The sequence below is a fragment of the Protobothrops mucrosquamatus genome, unplaced genomic scaffold, assembly GCF_001527695.2.
Source record: "Protobothrops mucrosquamatus isolate PMUCROS unplaced genomic scaffold, P.Mucros_1.0 scaffold1896, whole genome shotgun sequence".
Classification (NCBI taxonomy): Eukaryota; Metazoa; Chordata; class Lepidosauria; order Squamata; family Viperidae; genus Protobothrops; species Protobothrops mucrosquamatus.
Genome location: NW_015388022.1, coordinates 57,557 through 84,897, shown reverse-complemented (window position 1 = coordinate 84,897; position 27,341 = coordinate 57,557). Strand labels below are relative to the sequence as shown.

The 27,341-nt window shown below is 38.6% G+C and overlaps 1 protein-coding gene across 1 annotated transcript in view; it reads right to left on the bottom strand.

The window, feature by feature from the left end:
• Positions 1–27,341, bottom strand: part of LOC107294288 (adenosine receptor A1) — a 45,075-nt gene that overhangs the window by 1,750 nt on the left and 15,984 nt on the right. The window lies entirely within an intron of this gene.

The following is a 27,341-nucleotide window of genomic DNA, read 5'->3' as shown; positions in this document are numbered from 1 at the left end:
CGCCTCCTTTTCTGCTGCGCACGCTTGTCGCGCCTACGCTGGCGTGGATCCAGCCACAACGTATCTTCATCACTATCTGAAACACCTGGCTCCTGGCCAATCTCAGAAACACCTGGCTCCTGGTCAATCTCTTCTCCATCGGGAGACACCTGAGGCATTGCCAGAGAGGAGGGTCCTGGAGAGGGAGGCCTGGCCATCTCCTCTCCTTCATGTTCGGAGCCTTCTTCTTCCGATAAGAGGGGCTCACAAGATGGAGCCACAACACAAACCGCTTGCTAGAAGATATCCCTTCAATTTGACTTTGTTTTTTCTCTAGGCCTTTCCTTTTGTTACTCGTTTGGATGGTGTTTCTTAGAGAGTTTGCTCTTGATATTCTGGTCTCAGGAGTGAATTTATGAGGATGAAATTAGTTTGACAGATTTAGTGCAGTAATAACCCAGAGAAAGCTGCCATTCATGAGGCCAGGACATCAATATTTTTGCTATGCTCTTTTGCATATTCCCCCCCACCCCATCTTATTCTCCTCCCCCCTAAGCACTATCAGTGCTTAGTTCATGGCACTTCCTTTCTATTCCCAATCCCTCATGAAGCAACTTGAAACTGACACTTAAAATGCCAGGCCAGCTGTAGTTTAAAGTAACCAATAGGTGCTAAGCAGATATCAATCCATGATTTTTGTTCAAACATCTTAGAAGCAAAGTTGTGTCATGAGAAAAGGGGAAATATTACATTTTAAGTTGAAACCGATCAATATAAAATTAAACTGGACTGGATATGAAAGACATGAGTTTTAAAAATTGTTAGTAGGTCTTCTTGATGGGAATGTTATGGGAATGTGAGGGTGAGACTTAAAGAGATGGAAATTCTATTTAATTAGAAGCAGTGAAACCTAAGATGCATATGAATACAATATGGCTTTATTCAAATTACCTTCACAATTCTTTGCAATGACCTCTTATAAGCCCTGGCAAGAATGTCTACCACATCCTGTTCTGACTTAAGAGTGCCTAGAATTATGTGGGGCCAATACAGGTAGTCCTCAACTTACGTCCACAATTAAGCCCAACATTTATGTTAAGTGAGACACTTGTTAAGTGAGTTTGCCCCATTTTATGACCTTTCTTGCCACAGTTGTTAAGTGTATCACTGCAATTGTTAAATTAGTAACAGTTGTTAAGTGAATCTGGCTTCTCCATTGATTTTGCTTGTCAAAAGGTTGAAAAAGTTGGTCACATGACCTTGGAACACAGCAACGGTCATAAGTATGAACCAATTGCCAAGCATCTGAATTTTGATCACATGATCATGGGGATGCTATAAAGATCCTAAGTGTGAAAAATGGTCATAAGTCTCTTTTTTCAGTGCCGTTGTAACTTTGAATAGTCCCTAAAAGAACTGTTGTAAGTTGAGGATTACCTGTACTCAAAATACATTTAGTATCCCCTGAAAATGCTCCAATGTGGATACATAACAGCAAAGAGAAACAGGATACCAGAATCCCCAAGCTCTGGGACTGCTGCATGAGGCTCTTACTCTAAAAAAAAAACAACCCTGTAAAACACAGCATAGAGCAATGAATAATACTGAAACTGAGTTCTGAAACTAAAACTGAGAAACAATCTACCGGTATGCTGAAATCTGTATTTTAATTTCAAAAGAAAGTGGTTTCCACCAAAAGAAGGTTCTGTTTTCTTCCTCATTCTCATAATGCTTTTGAGCGTCTTTTAGTTATGTTTTGGCATGTATTTTATTCTTGTTAAGTGCAATGGCTATTTTCTGTTGCTTGTCTTTCAATCACTATACAGCCTCTTGGGCCGCTCATACATCCTTATCTGAAAAGATTGCATGAAAAAAGTTAGGACATAATTCCTAGCTTTGAAATTTAATTATAAAGTGGGGATGGGGAGAGAAAGCTACATCTCACTGAAAACAAAAAATTAGCAGTGGAAAACAGGACAATCACAGACAACATTAGTCAACCTGAAATTAAAGAAATTGCCAGATCACAATCTCACTCTTGTGAGAATTTTGGTGAAAGGTTTATTCTTCTTTGGAAAAAAAGAAAATAATTTCTTACCGATCAAATTCAACGGGAATAGGAAAATGACATCAGAAAATATTTATGATATAGCATACCCATAAAGCATAGAACAAATGAATTGGCATCAAGAAGGAATCTCACCAGATTTTCTGACACTTGATTTAATTGCTTATGTATTGCCCAGATCAAAATCTCACATATAGGGAGAAGCCCTTATCACATATTCTATTAGCTGATTTCAGAAAGCTAAATTTTTAAACTCTGGCGAATTCCTGGACATGTCCATGTTTTCTTTGGTATTCCATTTTCTTTTTTTATGATGTTTTTCCAGTTTCCCAATCCTTTATTATTCCTGGAAGATTCCTATCCAAATAAAAATGAAGCCAGATAGTCCTTTTTAAGATTTAAATATAACACACACAAAAATAACAGGTCCTTGGGAAGCAGTCAATAGGTGGATAAAAATTCTAAATTTAGCCTAAATATCTGGCTGTGACCAAATATTAATAATTAAAATTTAGATCACCTGACTGTCATATGACCCTGGGTGGTTTACAGTTTTAAATGTCTATGGAGATTCTCAGTTATGCAGGTCATGGTTGTCCCAAAGGTGCTTTTTCAAGAGGCAACTGGACTTTCTTGTTTTTCTTTGAAAAAAACATTTACCAGCAAAGATGGGAAAGAAAAAAAAACTAAAACAAATCAAGGAAGCCCTCAGAACGTGTGGCTATCCCAACTGGGCCTTCATCAAATCCCAAAACAGACCCAGCAGGAGTTCCTCCATAACAGACAAGGAAAAGAACAATAAACAAAGCAACGTTGTCATTCCATACGTTGCAGGAATATCTGAAAAGCTCAGGAGGGTCTTCAGCCAACACAACATATGTGCACCCTTTAAACCCAAGAATACATTAAGGCAGAAGCTTGTCCACCCCAAGGATAAAACACCCAGACACAAACTAAGCAACAAGGTATATGCAGTACAATGTAGTGAGACGTGCAGATCTGAACATTGAGGAAGCAAAACAACTACTTCACAAACGCATGGCACAACATAGGAGAACAAACCCATAATGACAAGATTTAGGAATCCATCTGCATTTAAAAGACAAGGGCTACTCTTTTGAAGATAGCAAACTCTTTTGAAGACAGCGCATTTTGGACAGAGAGAACTGCTGGTTTGAAAGAGGGGTCAAATGCCTTGACTGATTCCTTTCATAATGTTTTTCATTTCAAAAGGAATGAACTTACTCATTATATATTTTATATCAATTTACTCATAGCACATTTTGACTGTCTTTTGAAATCTGCTTTTTCACAAGTTCCATCTTCATACAGCTGACATGACTGGACACTCTGATCTCTGTGCAGTCATATTCACTACTTGTTCTCTAGCTGTCTATCAGTTCATGTCATCAACAGACATTGTTCAGAAAACTAAACCTTTCTGTAAGGCCTTTCTCATCACACTGTTCAACTGCGCAGCCAAGGTATCAATATAATCACCAACTAACAGAGTCACAATCACAGTAACTGTGAGAGAGACCTTGGAGTCCTAATGGACGATCACTTAACCATGAACCAGCAGTGTGCAGCAGCAGCCGAAAAAGCTAATACAATCCTGGGCTATATAAACAGAGGCATAGAATCAAGATCAGTGGTATTAGCAGGGCTTTTTTTTCTCATAGAACGCCCAGAACGGAGTTCCGGCACCTTTTTTGGATGGAACCTTGTAGGGTAGGCAAGGTGAGTTGTTTGATGTGTGTGAGTTCCGGCACCTTTTTTTTAAAGAAAAAAAGCACTGGGTATTAGTACCACTTTATAAAATCTTAGTGAGACCACACCTGAAATACTGCAGCCAATTTTGGTCACCATATCACAAAAAAGATGTTGAGAGTTTGGAAAAAATTCAGAGAAGAGCAACTAAGATGATCAAAGGCCTGGAGACTAAAACATACGAAGAACAGCTGCAGGACTTGGGTTTGGTTAGTCTAAAGAAAAGAAGAAATAGGGGAGACATGATAGCAGTATTCCAGTATTTGAGGGGCTGCCACAAAGAAGAGGGGGTCACGTTATTCACCAAAGCACCAGAGGGCAGGACAAGAAACAATGGTTGGAAAGTGATCAAAGAGAGAAGCAACCTGGAATTAAGATTCCTGGCAGTGAGGACAATTAACCAGTGGAATAGCTTGCCCCCAGAAATCGTGGGTGCTCCATCACTGGAGATTTTTTTAAAAAGGCTAGACAGTCACTTGTCTGAGATGGTATAGGTTCTCCTGCTTGAGCAGGGGGCTGGACTAGAAGATCTCCAAGATCCCTTCCAGCTTTATTCTATTCTATTCACTGTGCCTGGAAAAATTCCCAAGCATTTATAAATCCTTTATATATTATTAATTTTTAGAATATAAAAAGTGCAACAATCTCTCCCCCAAAAGGGATAATGCTTATGACAATGGGTGACTCATTTTTCTCCAGCTTGTGGTCTATGATGGTCTAAGGAAGGTGGTTTAGGGTTTTAATGAAACCCGAATCAATCTTTAGTAGCAAGCCTTAGCACAGAAAATGGAAGAATCTCAGGACCTGAAATTTTAAGTCCACCCCAGCAGCCTCTTTTCCTAGTTCAGGTGGAGAAGATGCACCTCTTTGGCTTTTAAGATCCAACATCAATTACAAATTATCACAGCCAATCCCCAGACATTTTTAATGAGTTGATATTCCAATACTTCTCTGTCTTCCTGATTCTTATTATCATCTCACCTTATGAGTAATTAGGTTCTAAAAAACAGGAGAAGCACATTCTCATCTTAAGGAGTATTCCTGGATCTAAATAATTATCATCCACTAACCAGTAACTTTTTCTTTAGTCAAGAGTTAGAAACAATGCTCTTGCTTACCTACAAACAGACTATCTAGATACATTCCCGTCTCACCAGAAATCTGGGTACTGCACCAAAATAATCTTGTTTGTCCTGACTGTGGTCAGAGAGAGATGGGGAAGTGGTACCATGCTGAACATCTTAGATCCCTTAGCAGATTTTGCTAGTGTTGACCACAATATTTTGGTATAGCAGGAAATGAAAACATTGTATTATAATGAATCTGTTCCCGTCAACTGCCTATTAATGACTCACATTCTGATCTTCTATTCCATTTTAATCAGGAGATATTGCACAGGTGTTGAATAATTGCTTGGAAGTAAAGACAGCCTGAATGGAAAAAAAATACACTAAACTAAAAATGAATGTTAGCAAGGCAAATGGTTGATTCTTGGATCTGGGAGCTAGAAAAGTGACCTACTTCACTTCCTATGAAGACATAGATTATCACTGCAATTCCGGAAGAGTCAGTTAATGTTTTTCCCCATGATCAATCAGGGAGCACCAAAACTGGACTCCTGCCTAGACCATGCTATGTGTTGCTGGGGTTGCATGAAGCAAAACACTTTTAAAAACATAGGCACTGTTTAACTAACCACTCTTGAAACACCAAGGTTAGCTGCAAGGGGAGAAGGCCAAGAAATCATGACATGGGGCTTATCAGAAGTTCATGCTAGTGGGAAACCAGCCCAACCCTAAGCCCCCTTTTTTTCCCATGGCTGCGCTTACCCTCTGGAATGATCTGCCCATCCAATCCCTTGATACATAGACAGTGAAAGCCAGGCTCTTTGCCTTGAGTATTTGGGTCAGGATGATTATAGCTACCATCTGGAAGACTGCAATAAATTTAGTTTCTAAACACTGAATAATTGCTTATTTTTGCTTTCTGATATTGTTTATTTTGCTTTAGATATTTTTTATTTACTGGTTTATTGTATGCTAATCAATACTGCATTGTTTGAGTTGGGCACTAAATACATAGATACATAGAACTTTGTGAGCATTCAAGACTGAAGAAAATCAGCTCTGCTGCTTCACAGAGTAGCACGGAGATCTGGGGCACAGTGCTGCTGTCAACTTGCAGCCAAAATCCCATGGAAATACAAAGAGGGAAATGCAGAAGCATCAGAGAAGGAAAAAAAATCAGGACTGCTGTTGCAGTTGTGACAGCTGCAGCAGAGTTATTTTCAAGAACTAGACCTAGACATTTAATTGATTTATCTCTAGTATTATATGTATTGCAGCCATTAGGCTACATGCAATATGTGAGAACAAAATTGTACATTTAATTCTGTTGATAATCTTGTTCAGTATTATCTGCTTTAGCTTGTGACAGATAGAGTCAGACAACATAGCCATCAGCTACCCCCCCTTCTGTATTAAAGATTTCAGGGGGGGATTAACTGTAAATTGATTAATCAAGTTTGGGAGAGATCAACTGTGAGTTGATTAATCAAGTTCTAGGGAGATCAATTGTGACTTGATTAATCAAGATTAAACTAGCCAAGTGAAAAGGTGCTAAGTCCTTTCCTCCTTAGTGCAATCCCAGTGAAAATTTTCCCCAAGACAGTATTAACACCAACAACCTCAGTTCCAATGGTATCAATTCAACCTTCTTTTTGGAGCAAATAACCATTTCAGGCAGGAAGCAGCATGCATGGGTGGAAAGTTATAATAACTCCCTCTCGTCCTCATATGCACAATCCTGATTAGAGCATTTTTATTCAAAACTTTAGGGTGAGAAAATTTCACAGGATCAAGGGCTACAACATGCTTCATTAATAAGGTGACCAACTTTTTTACAATGAAAAGGAGGACACAAATAAATTGAAGAAAAAAATATCGTAAATAAAAGAAACATTTTATTCATTGCAACAATAATACAGACAACTTGCATGTGCAAAGTTTGCCAGCCAAGTGTTTTGGCGCGCTCAGCAGCAATTCCTATTGGCTTTCGAAAACCAATAACAGGAGTAGTACAGCTCATGCAAAAGTTGAAAAAAAACCATCAAAAAAAGGTGCCGGAACGCTGTTCTGAGCATTATATGAGAAAAAAAAGCCCTGCAGATTAGTCTACAAATATCGAAAAGGAGGACATGTAGGAGGGCACTTTTTGAGGGAGGACAGAACTTACAAAAGGAGGACTGTCCTCCCTAAAGGAGGACGGTTGGTTACCTTATCATTAATCAACTAGAGGCCTGCATGTAACCTTAGGCCTAGAGGGGGAGTTCACAAGGAAGAACAGAAACTTATTTTTTTTCTACCCAGTTTGTAACTTTTGGCACGTAAATGGATGGGTATCAGACTGGAAAGCCTCTGGAAGAAAAACTCCAATTTTCACCCATACAAAATCTCCCTCCCCCTCCATCTCAGGATCACATTGACAAAATTGGGTAGCAAAATGATTTTGGAGTGGGGATAGTTTAAGAATGAAAATAAGACTCGTTTCTCTCTCAGAGGGTCCTAGTTTCCTGTTCACCCCACTTTTTTTGAGCAACACGATATTTGCTACTAATAATTGATAATTACTATCAAATTTTGAAAACATGATCTTAAGGCATTAGGAGACTGCAAATGGAATGCTAGGATAGCCAGATGCAGTTACCGGTATCCACCCTGCATTAAGGGATCACATGCATACATAAACATATGCCTAGCATTTTTGTTCCACAACTCTGAGGAAAATATGGTTGAGAAATGTCAGATTACCCCTTAGTTTGTTCTGAATTAGCTGCCATAATAACCTTGCGGAGCTCCTGTGTACTATTCATAAGCAGCACACAGAAGGAACATGACATGCAATTAAAGATGCTGGAGAGAACAAGCTAGGTTCACCTTTCATGACAGTGAAAGTTCACCATTACTCCAGGATAAGCCCAGAGCCATTAATTTTAATAACATTCTGCTTCCATCTCTCTCTTATGCTCTCTGCACCTATTGGCTCAATAAATCATTGCAATTTTAAATATTTTTATTGCATGCTTATGGGATTAAAACCGAATCATTACTAGCAAAAAAAGCTATACAGTTCAGGTTAATCTAATAAGAAAAATAATGGTTCTCATGGAAATTCAGTTAGACATGAAGGTATATTGAAAAGGGCATATAAAATGACAGATATAAACCCAGCATTAGGTACCAATTTTGGTTAGATGTTGAAGCCAATGCCTGGCAACGAGTAATTCAAATTAAGACCCGACAGAAGAGCAGAAAAACAGAATTAAATTGGAAGCGCCATAGTAGACATTGCTATTTAAGCTAGCAGACATTTAGTAATGAAACAAAACTATCTCCCCACCTTATGACCATGTTTATGATCAGCAGAAAGTCAAGGGTTCACCTTATTAAAATCCTTTATAGCAGCTTCCCACTCGAGTATCACTTCTTGATCTTTGGGCTAAGATCAAGTGCAGTATCGTGGTGTCTGATTCATGGGGCAAGCAGAAGTGGATGAATTACAATTTGGAAAGAAGGATAAAGAAATTGGTAGAAAAGAAAAGTAGTTGTCTCATTCATGGCCAAATGAGGATGCAGTAGGAGTCCAACCCAGTGCTTTGTTAGAACTCAGTGGGGAGAAACTGCCTCAGATTGAACCTTAGTAAAATGAAATAGCTGTTAAATCAGAAGTCAACCAATTACAGGACTGTATCAAATCTGACTGTTATGTTCCCCCAGAAAGAGTTGCCTTCCAACATGGACGTTGTCCTGGATTCACAGAAGGCTATTCAGCTGGTGTATAAGTTGTAGCCTTTTCTGGAACAGGGCACTGAAGACTCATGTCATCAAGCGCTTTCATTATCTGCATTCACTCTGGATGGGGCTATCCTTAAAAACTACTCCAAAATAGACACACTTTTACTAATGTATGTATTTTGCATGCATTTTCTCAAAGTGTGCACATTTTACAAGCCAAAAAAATATACATTGTTGCATAAAGTGCTCAATTGATCCCAAAATTTCCATTGCTAAGCAAATCAGTTGTTAAGTGAGTTTTGCCCTATTTGATGACCTTTCTTGCCACAATTGTTAAGTGAACCACTGCTGTTATTAAGTTAGTAACATGGCTAGGTGAATCTGTTTTCCCCATTCACTTTGGTTGTCCGAAGGACGCAAAAGGTGATCACACCCTGGGACACTGCATGTACATGCCAGTTGCCAAGCATCCAAATTTTGATCACGTGACCATGGGAATGCTGCAACAGTCATAAATGTGAATATGTGAAATATGGTCATATGATTTTTTTTCTGTGCTGTTGTAACTTCAAATGGTCACTAAACAAACAGTTGCAAGAACTTATTCATACTGTGTTCTATACTTGCATACATTTTTTAGTTGTAAATCATGTTGCAAAATTCTGAAAAGTTCCAGCTTTGTACATACTGTACATTCTCCTTTGTGTTTGACAGGTTTCAAATCTCTATACCAGTGATGGCGAACCTTTTAGAGACCGAGTGCCGAAACTGCAACCCAAAACCCACTTATTTATCGCCGGGTGCCAGGTGCGCGTGGCCCACTGGGTGGTCATGGCTGTGATGGTCATGGCAGATTGGGTGGGAGTGGCCAAAGTGGGCGTGATCACCTCGATGTTGTTCGTGGGGAGGGACGCCTGTGGGGGCTGGGCAGGATTGGGGGAGATCCAGGGGGTCTCTGCCAGGTGGGGCGGTGGGCAGGAGGCTCGTCCTGTGGGGTGAGGCGAGGCAAGGAGAGGCAGGGTGGGGGTGCCATTGTCACAGGGCAAGGTGTGGCAGGGGTGGCTGCTACCTGACACCATCGACCTCTGCACACAGAGGCCAACGAGCGCATGGGTGCTGGGATGCATCCGGCCATGTGGGACCTCAACGAGTTAGTGGGCGGCTGGTTGAAGAGGGATGGTTGCCATCTCCAGGCATGGCCTGTGTGCCCACAGAGAGGGCTCTGAGTGCCACATCTGGCACGCGTGCCATAGGTTCGCCACCACTGCTCTATACTGTTTAGATCAGGCATGTCAAACTGCCGGCCCACAGGCCGAATGTGTCATGCCGAAACTGCGCCCACCCCATTGCCGGCAATGGGGAAAAAGTCCCGATATGTTGTGCAACGTCACATGACGTTGTGAGTTTGATATGCCTGGTTTAGATAAAGCCTACATTAAGTAGAGCTCAGCTCTGGGACTTCAAGGACATGTTCCTACAGTTATTTCAGAAACATACATAACTGGTTCACCACTGCCTTTTTCCACATTTTTCCCCATCTTTCCAGTCTAGCTTACAACTCTGGGATTCCCTGAAAGCCACTCATCCTGGCCCTGCTTAGCTTCTACACCATAACACACTGAGCGAAGGACTGCTAAGGACTGCTGCACTGTATCAATCAAGGGTATTGGCATCACTATTATGGTGCCAACTCATAAACCTTTTTGTCTGAGGATAGGTGCATTCAGACAATGAATGACATGGGCAGGATCAGCCTAAAAGTAGATTTGGTTTAATGTAAGTGAAATATGTAATTAAAAGTTAAATTAATTAAAACTTAAATCAAAATAATTAATATTTTAACTCAGTACATACAGTACATGAGTTGGAAACAGCTAACCTCTCCTTCCAGCAGATAATGAATGTTCTGTTGGGTTGCAACTTCTTAAGGGGCCCTGGGGGCAGCTTCTAAGGTTTTTAATGGCATTTGTGCATTTTTTCTATCGCAGTAGCTCCAAGGATTAATCTCTAAAGAGGGCAGTTAAAAATAGAACAAGTGACACAATTTATTACAGGAGAATGGTTCCCATCTCCTCATTCCAAATAAATGGCTCCAAACATCTTGAATGACTGCTCTGGCACCAGAACCACTAGTCCAGGGGTAGGCAACCTTGGCTCTTTTATGACTCGTGGACTTCAACTTCCAGAATTCCTGAGCCAGCAGGAATTTTATACCTTCTTGGGCTTTTGGGGTTGTTTCCCGTTCCTGTTTGAGGCTTTGTATTTCCTGTGTCATGTACTTTGACCTGAGTCTGAGTGTGCCCTTTTGTTATTGGTGGGTAATCCTATTATGTCCCCAAAGCTCATGTCTTTTAGAGTTTGGATGGGGTATGTAGATTTTAGGGGTCTTTGTCTTCCTAATCTCATCAGCTTCTAGATTCCTGGCTCCAACCTTCCTGAATGGATTATCACATCTGCATTTCTAAAAGCTGGCCTCTGCCTAGTTTCTGCTTGGGGGAAATAGGGCTGGGGCTGGTTTCTGGTGGCTGATTTCTGTCTTTTAAAAGATCTTCTCTATTATTCCTTTGGGGAAATATATTCTGCCTTTTTAATATTCCCCAATATTTAATATTCCCTTTTTTAATATTCCCTCTGGATTCTTCCCACAGTATGGATATTTTAACCATACATAAATCTTATAAACTAACACTATTTCCATCTGATCCCAATCCAATCTGAATTTCCAATCTAATTTTAATTAGAAAAAAGTGAACCAGAAATTTGCTGAATTAAAAAAAACCCTCTACAGAAATTTGCTGAATTAATAAATCTACCTCAAAAAGCAGATTGCAAACTAGAGAAGTATCCATTAATCCCTAATCCCAGAATAAAGAGCTGCGAGTGATTTAGAAGTCATCTAGTCTCTCAGCTCAATGCATGATCTATTGGATCATCTTTCACATGATTATCCAGCCTTCATTTAAAGACCTTCTGTAAAAAGAATGCATCACTTCATGAGCAGCCTATTTTTCTGGCTGACAGCTTATACACTCAAGAATTTCTTCCTGGTATCTACTCTGAACCTACCTTTTGAAGTTTTAATCCAGTAGTTAAAAGTGTGGTGTCCAGAATCTGATACCAGATATATGCAATTACTTGGTAAAAGATAGTCACATTTAATTTCAGAAGAAGGACATCTTAAGAGGAAACAGAAAATATATCAGTTGAAATATATTTAAGACCATCACAGTAAATAGATTATACCATACAGATTAAGATAATTATTAATACCTCCAAAGAAGGAAGCCACTGTGGCTGATAAGCTGTAAAAGAATGAAATGACAAGATGTACTGTATATTCCTTGAAATGTGTGCTAATATATAGGTGAATTTTGTTAAGTTAATTTTTTTTAAACAGATAAGGTTAGTAAGAAAAATATTTTGAAGATTATATTACTAACAATAGTCTAACAAACAAAATGGATTTTCAGAAATTCAGTTAGGAAGATGGCTGGACTCTAAAGTAAGAAAATCATGGGGATGTCTATGGAGAGTCTCAATTATTCGGGTCAGGGTTGTCTCAAAGGTGCTTTTTCAAAAGGCAACTGGACTATATTTTTCCTTGAGGAAGACATTTTGCTTCTCATCCAAGAAACTGAAGAAGCTTCTTGGAAGAGAAGCAAAATATCTTCCTCAAAGAAGAAACATAGTCCAGTTGCCTTTTGAAAAAGCACCTTTGAGAAAAAGCATGGGAAAATGATTGGAGGAAGAGATGGCAAGAACAAATAAGTAAAACTAATCCTTTGCTCAAGTTTCCACTTCAGATATTGTTGAATAGATCCCAATACTTGACATAATGATTCGGAAAAAGTGCCTGGCCAGAGGTAAACAGAAATGAGAGAAATGACATTCTGGGATTAATCAACCCATTGTAAATAAAGACCAATAGATTTTAACAGCATTAGCTTAGCACAAATGTGGATTTACTGATTTCCTATTAAAGCATGTCATTCCATTAAAATATATTTTCTTGTCAGAAAATCGAACATAGCCAATATAACAATATTTTTTACAAATTGTTTTAGAAGCTGTTTAGAAAATTAGAGAACTATTAACCTATCATCTCCTCCATATAAATTGGTGGCAAGTTATATCAAAGCTAATGTTACCAGCCATCCAGAATAGTCTTTCTCAAATGTGGCAACTTTAAGATATATAGATGTCAATTCCCAGAATTACCCAGCCAACCTGTTTGAGAAACACCGATCTAGAAGAACAAATGTAGAGGGAGAATCAACATGGCTTCTGTAAAAAAAAAAAGTTCTACCATATCAGCATTTTAGAATTCTTTGAAATATATAGTAGTAGTCCATCTCTGTACTGGAAACTCATTAGATAACAGGATTCAGGGGTAGAAATAAAGAGATCATTTTGATAATATAAGCAAATAACCAGTAGCATCCACCAACAATTGGAAGCACTTTGTCCATTGGAGTCAGAGTTCAACATGGAAATAGCCAGTAGCACACAATGACAAATTATTCTGAAATGGAAAAAGCCACATTACTCAGGAACAACTCCAAAATGTCCTCATTAAACAGTATGTTTGGGCAACCTTAGAACAATGCCATTTACTTTAAATACTGTATATGTAACAATAGGTTTAATTAACAAACTAGGAGAATGACTTCAAAAAAGGCTTTCCATTTTTGCAAGCATCTGTCTATGAATTGAAGGAAAAGGAAGGCCATGCATTGTGGATGCAGCATCATCTTAATTTATTGTAACAAGGCTTTAGAAAGCTTGTTGTGCAAAAGGAGGAAATCTAAAGCAATTTCTCTGTAAGAAAGGCTTTGATATTTCTGCAAGGGGAAATACTTTTGTTTAGTTTCAGTTATGTTATACTTCAGTATTATCTACCCTTTTGCAGCATGGATGGACACATAAAGACACCAGTAATGTACTGTACATGAAGTAGGACCTTTGCCCTATTCATTCACTTTGGCAGAACTGCAAATGGAAGCCGTGAGTATAATTAGCAAGACTAAATGGCATCCATCCAGTTAAACATACAGTACAACACCCATACACAAACACATAGATTGCAAAACTCCTCTGCTGGGATTATCCTTGAAACAAGCATCCTTGCAGCTCTGGAGCTTGTACATATAGCCCTCCGAAGAGCTTTCTTGAAAACTAGAAAAGATCATATCTATGTAGAAGATCAGCTACTACACAGAACATAAGAATCTACATGTGTGTGTGTGTGAGCTCAAAATTTCTTTAGTAAATCTCTTTCTCCCACCGTTTTGTGTGAATAGTTTTTGGCTGCTCTCTTCACAGATTGGGAAGAGTGGTTTTATCTGAAATGCTTTGCTTCCACCTCGCCAAGCTCCGCCCTCAGACATGCATACCCATCAGATTATCCCTTTCAGGATAAAACAGATGATGCAAAGTGCAGAAGAAGTAAGAAATGGTAATCCAAATAAATTAAAGCATGACATAAGATAATGAGATATAGCTAAATCTAGTTTACACCAACACAAATCATTATATTTCTGTGTATTTTTCTATGACGGCAAAGCATTTTTCTTTTCACCATATCCATATATCATTTCATAGGTTGCATTTTGTTCTTTATATTTCTCCTTTTTCTCATCTCAAACATCCAACATGGCATTGTCTGCATGCACATTCATATCCAAAACCAACTCTTCTGACATCAGTACTTAACACTATCTTTATATATTCATTCATAAACATCTAAGGAGACATTACACATCCTTGTCTGACTCCCTGCTAAATATTAATTGAGTAAGCAATCCCTTTATTTTCATGTAAGCTTTATTCAACCCCACTGGTACAAAAATACAAGCAACCTTCAACTCCATATTCTTCTAAAAGCCTGTTTGCTTTACCATACAATTTCTCTTAATCAGCAAATGTACAATTAACTTTCCCATTTTCAATGACCTGCTAAACAGCAACAATCTGGTCTGCACACCAGCTGCCCAGCATAAAACCACACTGCACTTCCCAAATGTTGCTTATTGTCAGGCCCATTTATTACACATTTATTTACTTATTTATATTTACAAGTATCTATCCTGCTACAATCAAAATCAACCCTTGAACTATTGTATCCTTTCTTGTACTCTGTTATTCAGAATTCTGACCAAAACTTGCCTACACATGTGAACAAACTAGTTTTTTAATTTGTTCTTGCCATCTTTTCTTTTCTACAGGAGGGGTATAACAGCGTTCTTCTGATCTGATAAAGTCTTCATGCATATGTTGAATAGTCATAAAGACTATTAATAAATTGTATATTTATTTTAATATGCCTCTAGATACACTATCTACAGCAGCAATCTTATCTTTTGTCAGCATCTTCACAGCACTCGTGACTTCCTTTTCATCATTTCTTTCTGCACTTTTAAAGTAGTCTTTGAGATGTCACAATCATTTCCATAAAAACATCTAAAATACTGTTGCCAACATTCCTTCACTCAAATCTTGTCTCATATAATCACTTATTCTTTACATGCCTTCTGCCAAAACCCTTTATTTGGCTCTAGTCCCCCACTTGCAAATATTTTTGCTTCCATCCAGATTACTCTGAATTTTCCCTGCTTCTTTTAATCTTAACTGTTCCTTGCTCCCTCTGACTACTTTCCTTGCAGCTCTCTCTATTTCTTTCATCCTCATTTTTCAAGCAACCATTTTTAAATGTTTTTTTCCATACAGAGTCCCTTTCACTTCCTCATTCCATTAAGCATTGTTTTCATGCTTCTTATTAGTGTGACTCCAGATATATTTTTTTTCTTACTCTGTTGGAAACAACTTCTATATAATCTTTGCTTGCTGTACCTGCCCCTGTCCCAATATCAGTCACATTGCAATAGAATAAAAATAAACCTGCAGAAACCTTGGGAAATAAATGGAAGCATTCCTACAGTAGTATTCCAAGCCTGTGGATTTCATTTCTTGTAATGAAAATTATGTTTCATCCAAATAGTGGCAACAAACAGGTGAGGCAATATCAACTAGGGGAGCACTGTAGAAACAATCAAGGCTGAGAGGTTTGCCTTCATGATATAAAGAACAATGTTGTGCTTTCATTTCTGCCAATATGCTATCAAGGTTAAGTTTTCTATCCTAAAGGTGCTTTTCAAAAGGCAACTGGACTTTATTTTTTTCCTTGAAGACATTTTGCTTGTCATCCAAGAAGTTTCTTCAGTTCTGAACAGATCTTCACTCAGAACTGAAGAAGCTTCTTAGATGAGAAGCAAAACATCTTCAAGAAGAAAACAAAATAAAGAAAACCCAGTTGCCTTTGAAAAGCATGTTTGGGACAACCATGACCTGGATGACTAAGAATTTCTCATAGAGATTAAGTTTTCTAGTACTTTCATTTTTAGTACTCAGTGTACAGGTAGTTCTTAACTTACAGCCATTAATTCAGTGACCGTTCAAAATTGCAATGGCACTGAAAAAAGTGACTTATGAATGCTTTTCATATTTACAACCATTGCTAAATCCTGAGGTCATGTGATCCCCTTTTACCACCTTCTGACAAGCAAAGTCAATGGGGAAGCCAGATTCACTTTATAACTGTGTTATTAACTTAACAACTGCGGTGATTCACTTAACAACTGAGGCAATCAAGGTCTTTAAAAGGGGCAAAACTCATTTAACAACTGTCTCACTTAGCAACAGAAATGTTGGATTCAATTGTGGTCGTAAGTCGAGGACTACCTGTTAGCAAGTCCAGAGAGCCATTCTTAAGAGACTATGATTCTTTAATAATAACTGATGAGCTTCACACACTTGCTACTGTAGGTGAAATAGTTTCAAACAGTATTTTGGTGAAAACGTCACCAAACGTCATAACTTGCTGAAATGGCAAAATCAACTTATCTGATTAAAGAAAAGACAATATCTACATTGATTGGGGATTGGAAATCCTTTATGGACTATTTGTATAAAGAAGAAAAAAAATGAACTTGTGATTTACTGTTTTGATGATTAGACAGGATAGAATATAGAAAGAAGAGAGTCATGATGTAACTTTAGGGACAAAAGTTAAAATCTAATTGTACTTATAACCTTGAATTTGGAAATGGTCCTGGTCAACTGCACCGGATGGAAGAGCATAAATCATTTTCACAATGATGCTACTAACTGTGGTCCAGTTGGTAGCTTTATTGCAGACCAATTTCACACTAATTCCTCTTTCCATTCCATTAGCTGCACCATCAACTTTTGGTTTCCCTGACTGACTATAACAGGGATGTCAAACTCGCAACATCACGTGACATGTCGCGACGTATCGTGATTTTTTTCCTTATTGCCGGCTATGGGGTGGGTGTGGTTTCGGCATGACGCATCCAGCCCACAGGCCGGCAGTTTGACACCCCTGGACTATAACATGAACATCAATAGTGGCTTCTTTCAACCACTCTAGCAATCATGATGTCATTATAACCACTTCTATTTCCATTTCATTGGATTGGGCATGCATGCCAGCAAAAGCTTCAGCTTCATTGCTACTTTCTCTCTATATTACAAACTTGAAAAATGTGCAGATTTTAGTTGTTTCATGATGTTTTAGACTCTATTCCTTCTTCTTTTTGGATTTTTGAGCACCATTCAGATTATTGAGACAAGATATAATGTAGTACATAACCTAAGTGGAATAAATGTAATAAGAGTAACAGCATTCCTGCCAATATGACAAGACCAGAAGCTGGGACATAGTTATGCAATGCAACATTCATTTATTTATTTTGCAAACCTTCAGCTGACTTGAGAAAAGGCTTTGCGTCAATAGAGATGTTTGCTTTTTTTCTCACTGGTCAAGCCTTCATTTTTATTAATATTTATTGAATTTATGGTCAAAGACCAAAAGAAAATACACAGCTATGATTTAAAACAATAAACAAAAATGAAGAATTAATGCATGACAGAAAGGGAGATGGTGCAACTTTAAAAACTATTGATTTTCTAGGCTTGGGTAACCATACTTGCCTGATATACTGCAAACCATTTCTAATCACTTTGCCTCCCTCTTCTTCCTGACTTTCCTTATATATATGGAGAGACTGAAAAGAAATATATCCTTCTTTACAGACACATTGGTTGAGTTCACCCAATAAATATAGCCAGATTAATCAGTTAAGGAGCAAATGGCTGACAGCAGAGATATTTAGAAGCCAAGCCTGTATATATAAACAACTTTGAAGAATGGCAGCAATAGTCATTCAGGGTTTTCTCTCAGGGGCATCGGGGCACCCCAGCAGGATTTGTGAATGCTATAGCTGCTGGAGCTAGAATCCAGATGTCTGCTAGATGGTGGTGAAGGGTTAGAGACTTCTGCATTCCTTAGTTGCCACTAGCAATAGTTACAATTTCTGCAAGTGGTAACTCTAATCAGTGAACAAGGAAATTTGGCTACTATACTCATTCAATCTTGCCACTCAGTCCCCACCCATCATGCCACCCTAGACAAAGGCTTACGGAGGCATGCACACACACAGCCTCCTGGCCACGATGCAAAGATGCCCCACTTATCATTTCCTTGCCATGTCCTTACTGTGTAGCCGCCGTGTCATTGCCAGCCTGCTATTGACGTAGACTGAAGCCACAGTGTTCTGGCATGAAAATGTTTTTCCAACTTCTGCAGCAGGAGACCTCCTATGTGGATAATCCACAGTGCATCAAGGTCAGCAATCTATTCGGGTCCAACTAACTCAGCAGGCCTGGTGTGGGACCACCCCTTGTCATCACGAAGCCTCTCTTGCCAGCTATTTTGTTCATGGAGGTAGAGTGGGACTGAGGGATGGGAAGTTTGATTTCTTGTAAGGCCAAATTCAGGTCAGTATTCAACTGGGAAGCAAAAACCTGCTGGATCTTTTTTGACGGTGTGAAGCCTATGTTTTCTCAGTTTGCAAGCTATTTTAAATCAAAGGGAATTGTCGTTCTTTCAAAACAGGTTACACAACTATGCCTCCTTAGGCTTATGATTGTGATAATGTTCCTTATTTATTAAATATCATTCTTGTTTTCAGTCCTTCAACTCTCTCTTGCTTGGAACAATTTCTCATCTCTTAGCTTTACTTGTTATTGAGACATCTAATAGCTGTTTCTAGCCTACAAGTCTTTTTAAATTAAAAGTTATTGGAAGGATTTGAGGAAAGATGTGATGACAATGTGTATTGATTTTTTAAAAATCTTTCCTTCTTTTTTTGAGATGATTATTATTTATTCAAATTTCTGGGCCACCTGATTCTAAATTATTCTGGGTAGTAAGACATATAAAGAAGTATAAAATCAATAATAAAAATCCAACAGATAGCATGACCTGAAGAGACCAAATCCTCCCCCCATCAGTAGACAAAAACAAAGAGAAAGATGCACCCAATCATTCAGATGGCTGAACTGTGGTATATTTGCTCTCAATATTTCCTGTTCATGTGGTATATTTGCTGTCAATCCTTCATCTTTTTCTTTTAATTAATGCTGTATTGTTTTTGTTTTGCTTGAAAGGATCAACCTGTGTGTAGGAATTATTCTCAGACTGATGTTTTGGAAATACAGATATATTTGCTGCCAAAATATCTAAAAATTAAAATGCATCAAGCTGCAATCCTCTTCTTTGACAATCATAAGCTTGCCTGAATTCAATAATCCTATAATCAGGGTTTAATTAGGGCTCCCAGATGTTCATTGTAAAATCTAGGCATTAGCAAAATAAAATATTGAAAAAAGAACCTGTTGGCTGCCATCTAGTAGAATTCTGGATTTTAGCAATTCAGCAATTTTAGCAATTTGCTTAATGACCGCAGTGGTTTTACATTATGACAGAAAAAAGGTGTATAATCGGGTGTGACTTGACTTAAAAACTGCATCACTTAGCAATGGAAGTTCCAGTTCCAACTGCAGTTGGAAATCGAGGACCATCTGTTTGTATGATCATGTGAAGAATTCAGCATGGGGAGGGGGGGGGGAATTACCACCCTTTACAAATGAGTGCATGCAAACACATCGGATGGCCTCTGAGATCCCTTCCAATTCTTCAGATTCTATGATAATATGTACACCCAATATTTGCATAAGCAGACTGACATCTGACAATGAAATTATCATGAGCAATAAACACATGAGCAAAGCACAAAGCAAGGCAGCTATAGAGAAATAGAAGCACTAGACAGGAGCTTTGGAAAAGAAAGAAGCAACGGATGGAAACTAATCAAGGAGAGAAGCAACCTAAAACTAAGGAGAAACTTCCTGACAGTGAGAACAATTAACCAATGGAACAACCTGCCTCCAGAAGCGGTGAATGCTCCAACACTGAAAGTTTTTAAGAAGAGACTGGACAGCCATTAGTGTTTTCCTGCCTGAGCAGGGGCTTGGACTAGATGACCCCCAAGGTCCCTTCCATCATCATCATCATCATCATCATCATCATCATCATCATCATCATCATCATCATCATCATCATTATTATTATTATTATTATTATTATTATTATTATTATTATTATGACAGAGGGTGAAAGAGAAAGATTAGTGGCTGTTCTCCTTCTGTGCATTTATCACTCACATAAATTGCTTACATCTGACAAGGCTCAGACCAATAAAACTTGGTTTCTATACTCAAAACCTTCCACCATCACTACAGCCTTATGACTCTCCCTGCAGAAAACTTTCAGCTTCCCAAAGGTCTGCCAATTGACAGCAGCAGGAAACCTTTGGTCAGGTAGCAATACTGTGTTTTCATCAGGACCAACTGATGAACACGTACCCAGTGATGGAGAGGCTTTCAAGTTCTTTCAGATAAGATGTTGCGAAAACTGGTGATGAGGAAGAAAGGAGATGTTTAGGGGAATGTTTAAGGCAGTGGTGGCGAGCCTATGGCACGGGTGCCAGAGGCGGCACGCAGAGCCCTCTCTGTGGGCACAGGCGCCATCGCCCCAGTCCTAGGCCTTCAGCTGGGTTTTATAAAACCTTTTTGCTTTAGGCCTCCACCGCCGTGTGCAAAAAAAAAAAGGCTCAATCAGTCAATTTCAACTTCTCAAGGGGGAAAAAAAGATCTTGCAAAGTTGGAATTGACTGATTGAACTTTTTAGTCCCACCCAGTCTGCTGTTACCACCGCAACCACGCCCAGCCAATGGGCCACACCCACCCAATGGGCCACACCCACCCGGCACTCGACGATGTATAAGTGGGTTTTGGGTTGCAGTTTGGGCACTCAGTCTCTAAAAGGTTTGCCATCACTGGTTTAGGGGAAGGATGACTTGTGGCTGAAAGCATAAGATCTCCCTAGTCAGAGACCTAGAAGGAACTTAAATGGATTAAATGTTCTGCTATAAAGCTGCAAAAATAGACTTCACAATTATGTGTACCTTGCAAAAGCCTTAGATGCTGCCCTTAGAAACTCTCCAAAAGTTGCCATTAAATTGCAGCTCTTGGTGAGAAAAGGTGGAGGGATATCCAACAATCATGCTAAATGCATTTAATATAAAGATAATAGACGTTTATTTAAAATAATACATGAAATCACATTTAATTCTTATTCTTGTGATGCTTGTTTCTTTTTTCTCCTACTTATTGACATGCTGCACCCCACCAAACAACCTCAAAGAGTCTTCTCCCAAGTTATGCATTTCTATTTACTAAACTAACATGGGTAATTCTCATTTTTTTAGAAAAATTTAAAACTCAGACTGCACTGCTTCTCATAGAAACCCAAACCTGCCTGTCTCTCCCTCGATCTATGCAGTCAACCAGTTAGCCCATTAATTCAACAGAAATTTGGGGCCAGAGTTCTGGATGCCTGTATTATTTATTCTGGGCACAGCAGTGGCCGTATCTTTGGATCACCAGGAAATCTTAGGTTACTGACTGTATATGAATATCCACATCTGTGCAGTTCTTTCAATATGAAGAAGGCAGAGCAAGTGCCATTCTGCCTCCTATGAACAAGCATCTTCCTAAATGCACTGAAATATCAGAATCCCTAACCAATTAAAAGCAAAATTCTTCAAAAATCCCCAACCAATTAAAAGCAAAATTCTTCAAAAATCCCCAATCAATTAAGAGAAAAATGTGATCATCCTAAACCAAGCCAAGTCCAAAAATGCCAGGGAATTTCTAGAAGCCTGGCACTCTGACAAATCAGCCATCAATAGACACATAGATGTTAATAACATCTGTAGACTATGCAAAAGAGATTATCATCCAGCCCAAAAAGGAACTAAAAGACCCTAGCACCTCTCTACCAGCAATCAGCTTCTAGGTCAGCAGAGATTAACTCCAAGGTTAACATCAGACTAACTATCAAGTAAAGAATATCCCAGTCAAGTAACTGCCAAAGTAGCCAACAGCAAACAGCCCAATCAAAGAATCTCTAAGACCACCCCCACCAACACTGATAAGCAAACCACCATAATATAAACTGGTAGCAAACTGCACTCCTTACTAGTACGGATGATGTTCCCTAGTTTGGGTAATGAAATGTCTGCAAGGAAACAAGCAAGTTCAGAGAGCATCAAGGACCCTTCATGTCAACCCTGAGCTACAAATATTCTCCTTTATTAAAAATTCTTCCTTTCAAAGATATCTGCAATGTGGGGTGCCTCAAGGTTTGAGCTTCTCTTTTCCTCTTTAATATCAAGGTGAAATCACTGAGGGAGATCATTCACAAGTATGGGGTGAAGTATCACCAGCTAGCTGTATATCTCCACCCAGGCTGGTCAGGTGTTGCTATTGTCAGGCTCACCTAGTGCTGGAAGTCATGAAGGTCTAGATGGGAAAAACAAACCATAAGTCAACTATATGATTCAACTTGGGGTTTTTCTCTCTCCTCGGGTCTGAGGATATGTCATCTTTGACTCAGGGCAAGATTGCACTTCAGATGGAACTGGAGCACAGGGTAAAAATTCTCCTGGATTCATAGCTACTACTTAATAAACATGTGGCAGCCATGATTAGGGAGTCCTTTGCAAGGATTTGTGTTGTAAACCAATTGCTTCCCATTTGATTATTGCAATGCACTCTGCAAATGTGACTGCCCATGAAGACCACCTGGAAGTTACACTGGTCCATAATGCAGCAATACACATAATGTTAGGGGTCCCTGGGTTTGCCTATAGCATGCTGGCTAGGGAATTCTGGGAACTGAAATCCACAAATCTTAAAGTTGCCAAGTTTGGAAATCCTTGATCTATAGTACACCCCTGTTGCACGAGCTGCAATGGCTCCCAGTTTTCTTCTGAATAGAATTCAAGGTGTTTGTCTATGGAGATTCTCAGTCATCCAGGTCATGGTTGTCCCAAAGGTGTTTTTTCAAAAGGCAACTAGACTTTGTTTTTCCTTCAAGAAAAACAAAGTCCAGTTGCCTTTTGAAAAAGCACCTTTGGTACAATTCAAGGTGTTGGTTATTACCTTTAAAGCCCTACATGACATAAGAACCAGGTTATCTGCAGGACTGCCTCTCCCTGAGGACATCTATCCATCAAACCAGAGTGGATAGGCCCCTTCCTTTAAATACTGTCATCTTGTGGGACCTCAAAAGGGGCTTCTCCATTGCGACCTCTGCCTTACAGAACATGCTCCCCTCTGAGATCTGACCAACCCCTCCCGTTCTATCCTTCTGGAGAGCACCTGGAACTTGGCACTTTCCCCGGCTGTTGGGATAGGGTGAGAATGTGGCTGCACTGAAGAGTTGCAGCTGCAGCACAAAATTTTCCTGTTTTTATTTTTATTGCTATTGATTTTATATAGTTTCATACTGTTTTATTGACTGTAATCTGTCACAGTTGTTTTAAGACAGCTGTATACAAACAAATATCTTTAGATTAAAAAAAAGAGGTGGAAGGAAATACTTGAAGGAATATCTCAGAAACATGGCTATCTTTTATGGGGGTTGGCTGGAATTTCAGAAGTTACAAGTTAAAGCTTTGTCAAATTTAATAACGACAAGTTAACTGTTTTTCTTAGAAGACATTTCTTTGTCTAGAGATATTACCCTTGATTTTTTAAGGCAGTGCCTTCTTGTCTTTTTCCTATAACAAGAAAGTAGGGTTTCATATTGTATCTCATATTCATCCATCTCCATCATCTTAAAACTTTAGGAGTAGGAAATAAGTTTTACTCACTCTCCAGAAACTACTAAATATAATTATAGGCTATGATAAAGGCTTGCTCTTGACTTAGAAATCTCTCTCCCATCTCACAATTTGACTACAAAGCTGGCTAGCATTTTCCTTGACTCTCTACAGGACTGAACTATCTAAACTGTGTCTTGAAGGGGCTATTTGCTCTGCCAAGGTGGGAAACAGGCCACCAACCATCTAGAAGAGCAGGAACCATGGACATCCACAAGGCCTTGCTACTTTTATCAGAACAACAAAAATAGAGTGTCAGTATTGTGCTGCAAATACTGCCCCTTTCATAAGTACAAATGAGATCATAGCACTGATGAGCATACATAGTTATTTTTTTCATTGTCTCCCTTGGCCCCTCCCTAACTTGCCACAGGGGGAAACAAGCATTTGTCTTTTATTCACTTTCAGCCCACTGCAAATGTGACTTCCTTCTCGTTTTTCCTTTTTCTGAGTTGAAAGTAGTATTTGCCAGCTTGTGCAGGCTCACGCTTTATTACCTGGCTTTGCCCCCTGCCCTTTATTTTTTTCTAGATAGACCCCTACCCTGCCCTGTGCTGAGGTAAAATTGCTTCATCATCTTATTTTCTCAGTTTGTATAATAAGTCTTTCTTACTAGCTTACTGAAAAGGGTAGAAGGAGTGGATCTAAGAAATCGGTTTGGGAGTGATCTGGGAAAACGTTCATTCATTCATTCATTCGATTTTTATTGCACCTTTATTAGTTTATAAATAGCTGAAGGCAGCAAACATACATAACATTCCTTCCTCCCATTTTTCCCAGAACAACAGTGCCGTAGAGGTGAGTTGGGCTGAGAGAGAAAGTATAGTAACTGGCCCAAAGTCACCCAGCTGGGTTTTCATGCTCAAGGCAGGGCTAGAACTCACGGCTTCCTGGTTTCTAGGCCAGAACCTTAACCACTATACCGAACTGGCTTAATGAAATCATCTTTCCCATTTTAGTTTCCAGATTTTGTCTTCTCTCTCCTTGAGATACACTATGTACTCATTTAGATAGAGTTGGAGAAGGTCATGTCTTTGGAAAAATATTGCTGTTTAATTTGTTCTTCCTATATTGAAGTATATATGATTCCCATTACTAATACAAGATTAGGAAATTATGCTACAGATGATATTGAAGATAAAGCAACCCAATGAAATTTCAGCAAAGGACAAGCAAGACTAGTCAGCCTCCCAACCTCACTTTCCCAGGAAGATCCCTGGAGAAAAACAGATCTCCCTATCAGGACAAATTGGCATTTCTTTTCCCCCAGAAATCCATGATAGTATATATGCTGTTCGTTAGCTGTTTGGGGCCTTCCACCTAGCTCCTACATCTATAGACCCAATATAATATGGAGGAGAGGCGCTATAAAAACTTGACAATAATAACTTTTTTGCATAAGGGACAATTGAGTGGCAATTCTATGAACAAAGAAAGAGTGCAGAAACAAGAGTTATACAATGGAATTGCATCTGTGCTGACATGTCTCAGAGGGTTATGTGGCTACATCCTGGGTAGGCAAAGGCAACAAAAACATTTTTCTTGGCAACAGATTGAGGAGTGTTTGACATCATTTAAAACATTAGTTATGAAAAGTTGTAGTGCACATTAACTGAAGTGAGGAAAGATGACATACAAGCTATCTTGATCCAGTCCAACTCTTAGCCCTAGTAACAGCATATTAGCAAAACTTGTATATGCTGGCTACAAAGGGACACTCTGGGGAACATAGAAATAACTATTATGTCATTACTGTGAATAACACAGACCTCCATTACTAAGAAACCATATCTGTTGATTTTCCAAGTAGATGGAATCTCAGATTTATCCGAGGGTTTGTTCCAGTGTAGTGAAATCACTTCTTTTTTTTTTTATTTAACAGAATGAGAGTGAGATATAGAAGTCTCTTCAAAGCCTTGCATGCAACTCTGAATCAAGGGATATAGTTTGACCAATTGTTACTATTTTTTAAAACCGGCCTTTGAGGTTATATCCAATTCATGTTCCAAATGTACTCTTGTCCCCAAAAACCATTTATTTTAAAATTTTCAATAAGGTACTAGCCCTAATTCTTTCTCAGAGATTTCCTATAACCCAACCAGCCAGAGATCAGTAAGGCTGAAGTTAGGGTGGAAAGAAGTTACATTTTTGCAATGTCTCCTGGATGCTGTTTAAAAAATGCAAAAGGAACTAATTTAGAATTGATTTTAAAAAGTACCCATGGGACAGAATAAGATTTGCAGAAGTAAGTCAGAATCCATAGCTGTTGCTAGATTAGATAAGAAGTTCGCAATTTCTGGCACATTAAACCATGCATGGACTTCCTTTTTTATCACAATGTGGAAGAGTATGAATATTTAAGGGAAGTGGGTATTTGGATTTTAGATAATTTTAAGCTGTTCTCAGAATCATCTTGTAAAATGATATCTCATTCAAACATACTTTATAAAATGATTCTGAGAATATCCTCTCTCCCTTTGCCCCCACCTCATACCTCTCTCTTTAGTATGTGTTAAACTGACCTCCTTAAAGAAAGGAGAATTGTAGATCTAATACATTTCTTTAAAAAATCAATACTTATCTAGTGCTGGACTCAACATTCCAGTACACCTATTTTAAAATTCTAATTTGCATGGTTTATCACTCTATTTGTGAAATATAATCTGGAGTTTCTTTGCTCCCTTTTCCAATTATTTTCCAGAGATAAATAGCATTTAAAAAAATCCAAATATTTAATCACTTTTTCACCACTGAATATTTCAAAAAGCATTTATATCTTTCTCCTCTATTAATAAATACTTGGAGATTATATGAAAAAGAAATATGATTGTTAAATCATATTTAAAACCTGTAGCAGAAACAATAAGAGACATATGGTTAGCCAGCCTTTATATCAGTACTGTTGGGAATACAGCAATGGAAAAATAGCAGCTGGACAACCTTGACTAATATTTTCAAAAGCTAAGCAGGATAGGACCTGTTTCAGTTAAGAGGCTACCAAGAAGATTAGAACTGGAATTCAGACTAAACAAAGACAAACTTCATAAGACAATGGCAAACACTTCTGTACTGTTGTCCAGAAAACAACAAGGGCAAGGATATATAGTCACCTTTTATTCAACTCAGCTGAAATGAGTCTTTATACTGAAAATTCTTTAAGTAATAAGATGTGATACTGCCAATATCTAATATTTTTCCACCTTTGAAAAAAACAAGGCATGATTTGAGAGAAAGATGACAAATGTATAAGGAACCTAGTTGGATGGCAACACCCGGTCAACATAGCTGATCTTGGAGAACCATATAGGCCAGCCCTGGTTGTACTAGGATGGAAAGAAGATCTTCCAGCAGCTCTAAAGTAGATCTGGAATTCTCCCTGCCCCAAATAGGGCAGAAGGCAATGGCAACTAACTTTCATAATATAAATGTTTGATGAGGAAATTAAATGAGTTTGGGGCTTTAGAGGGTTTTAAAATACACAAACAGAAAACAACAATGCTGATTAAGAATATGACCTCAAAGGATTGTGATATATTGACTAAAAAGTCTGGTTTGAGGATTGAGAAAAAGGTGACACATTTG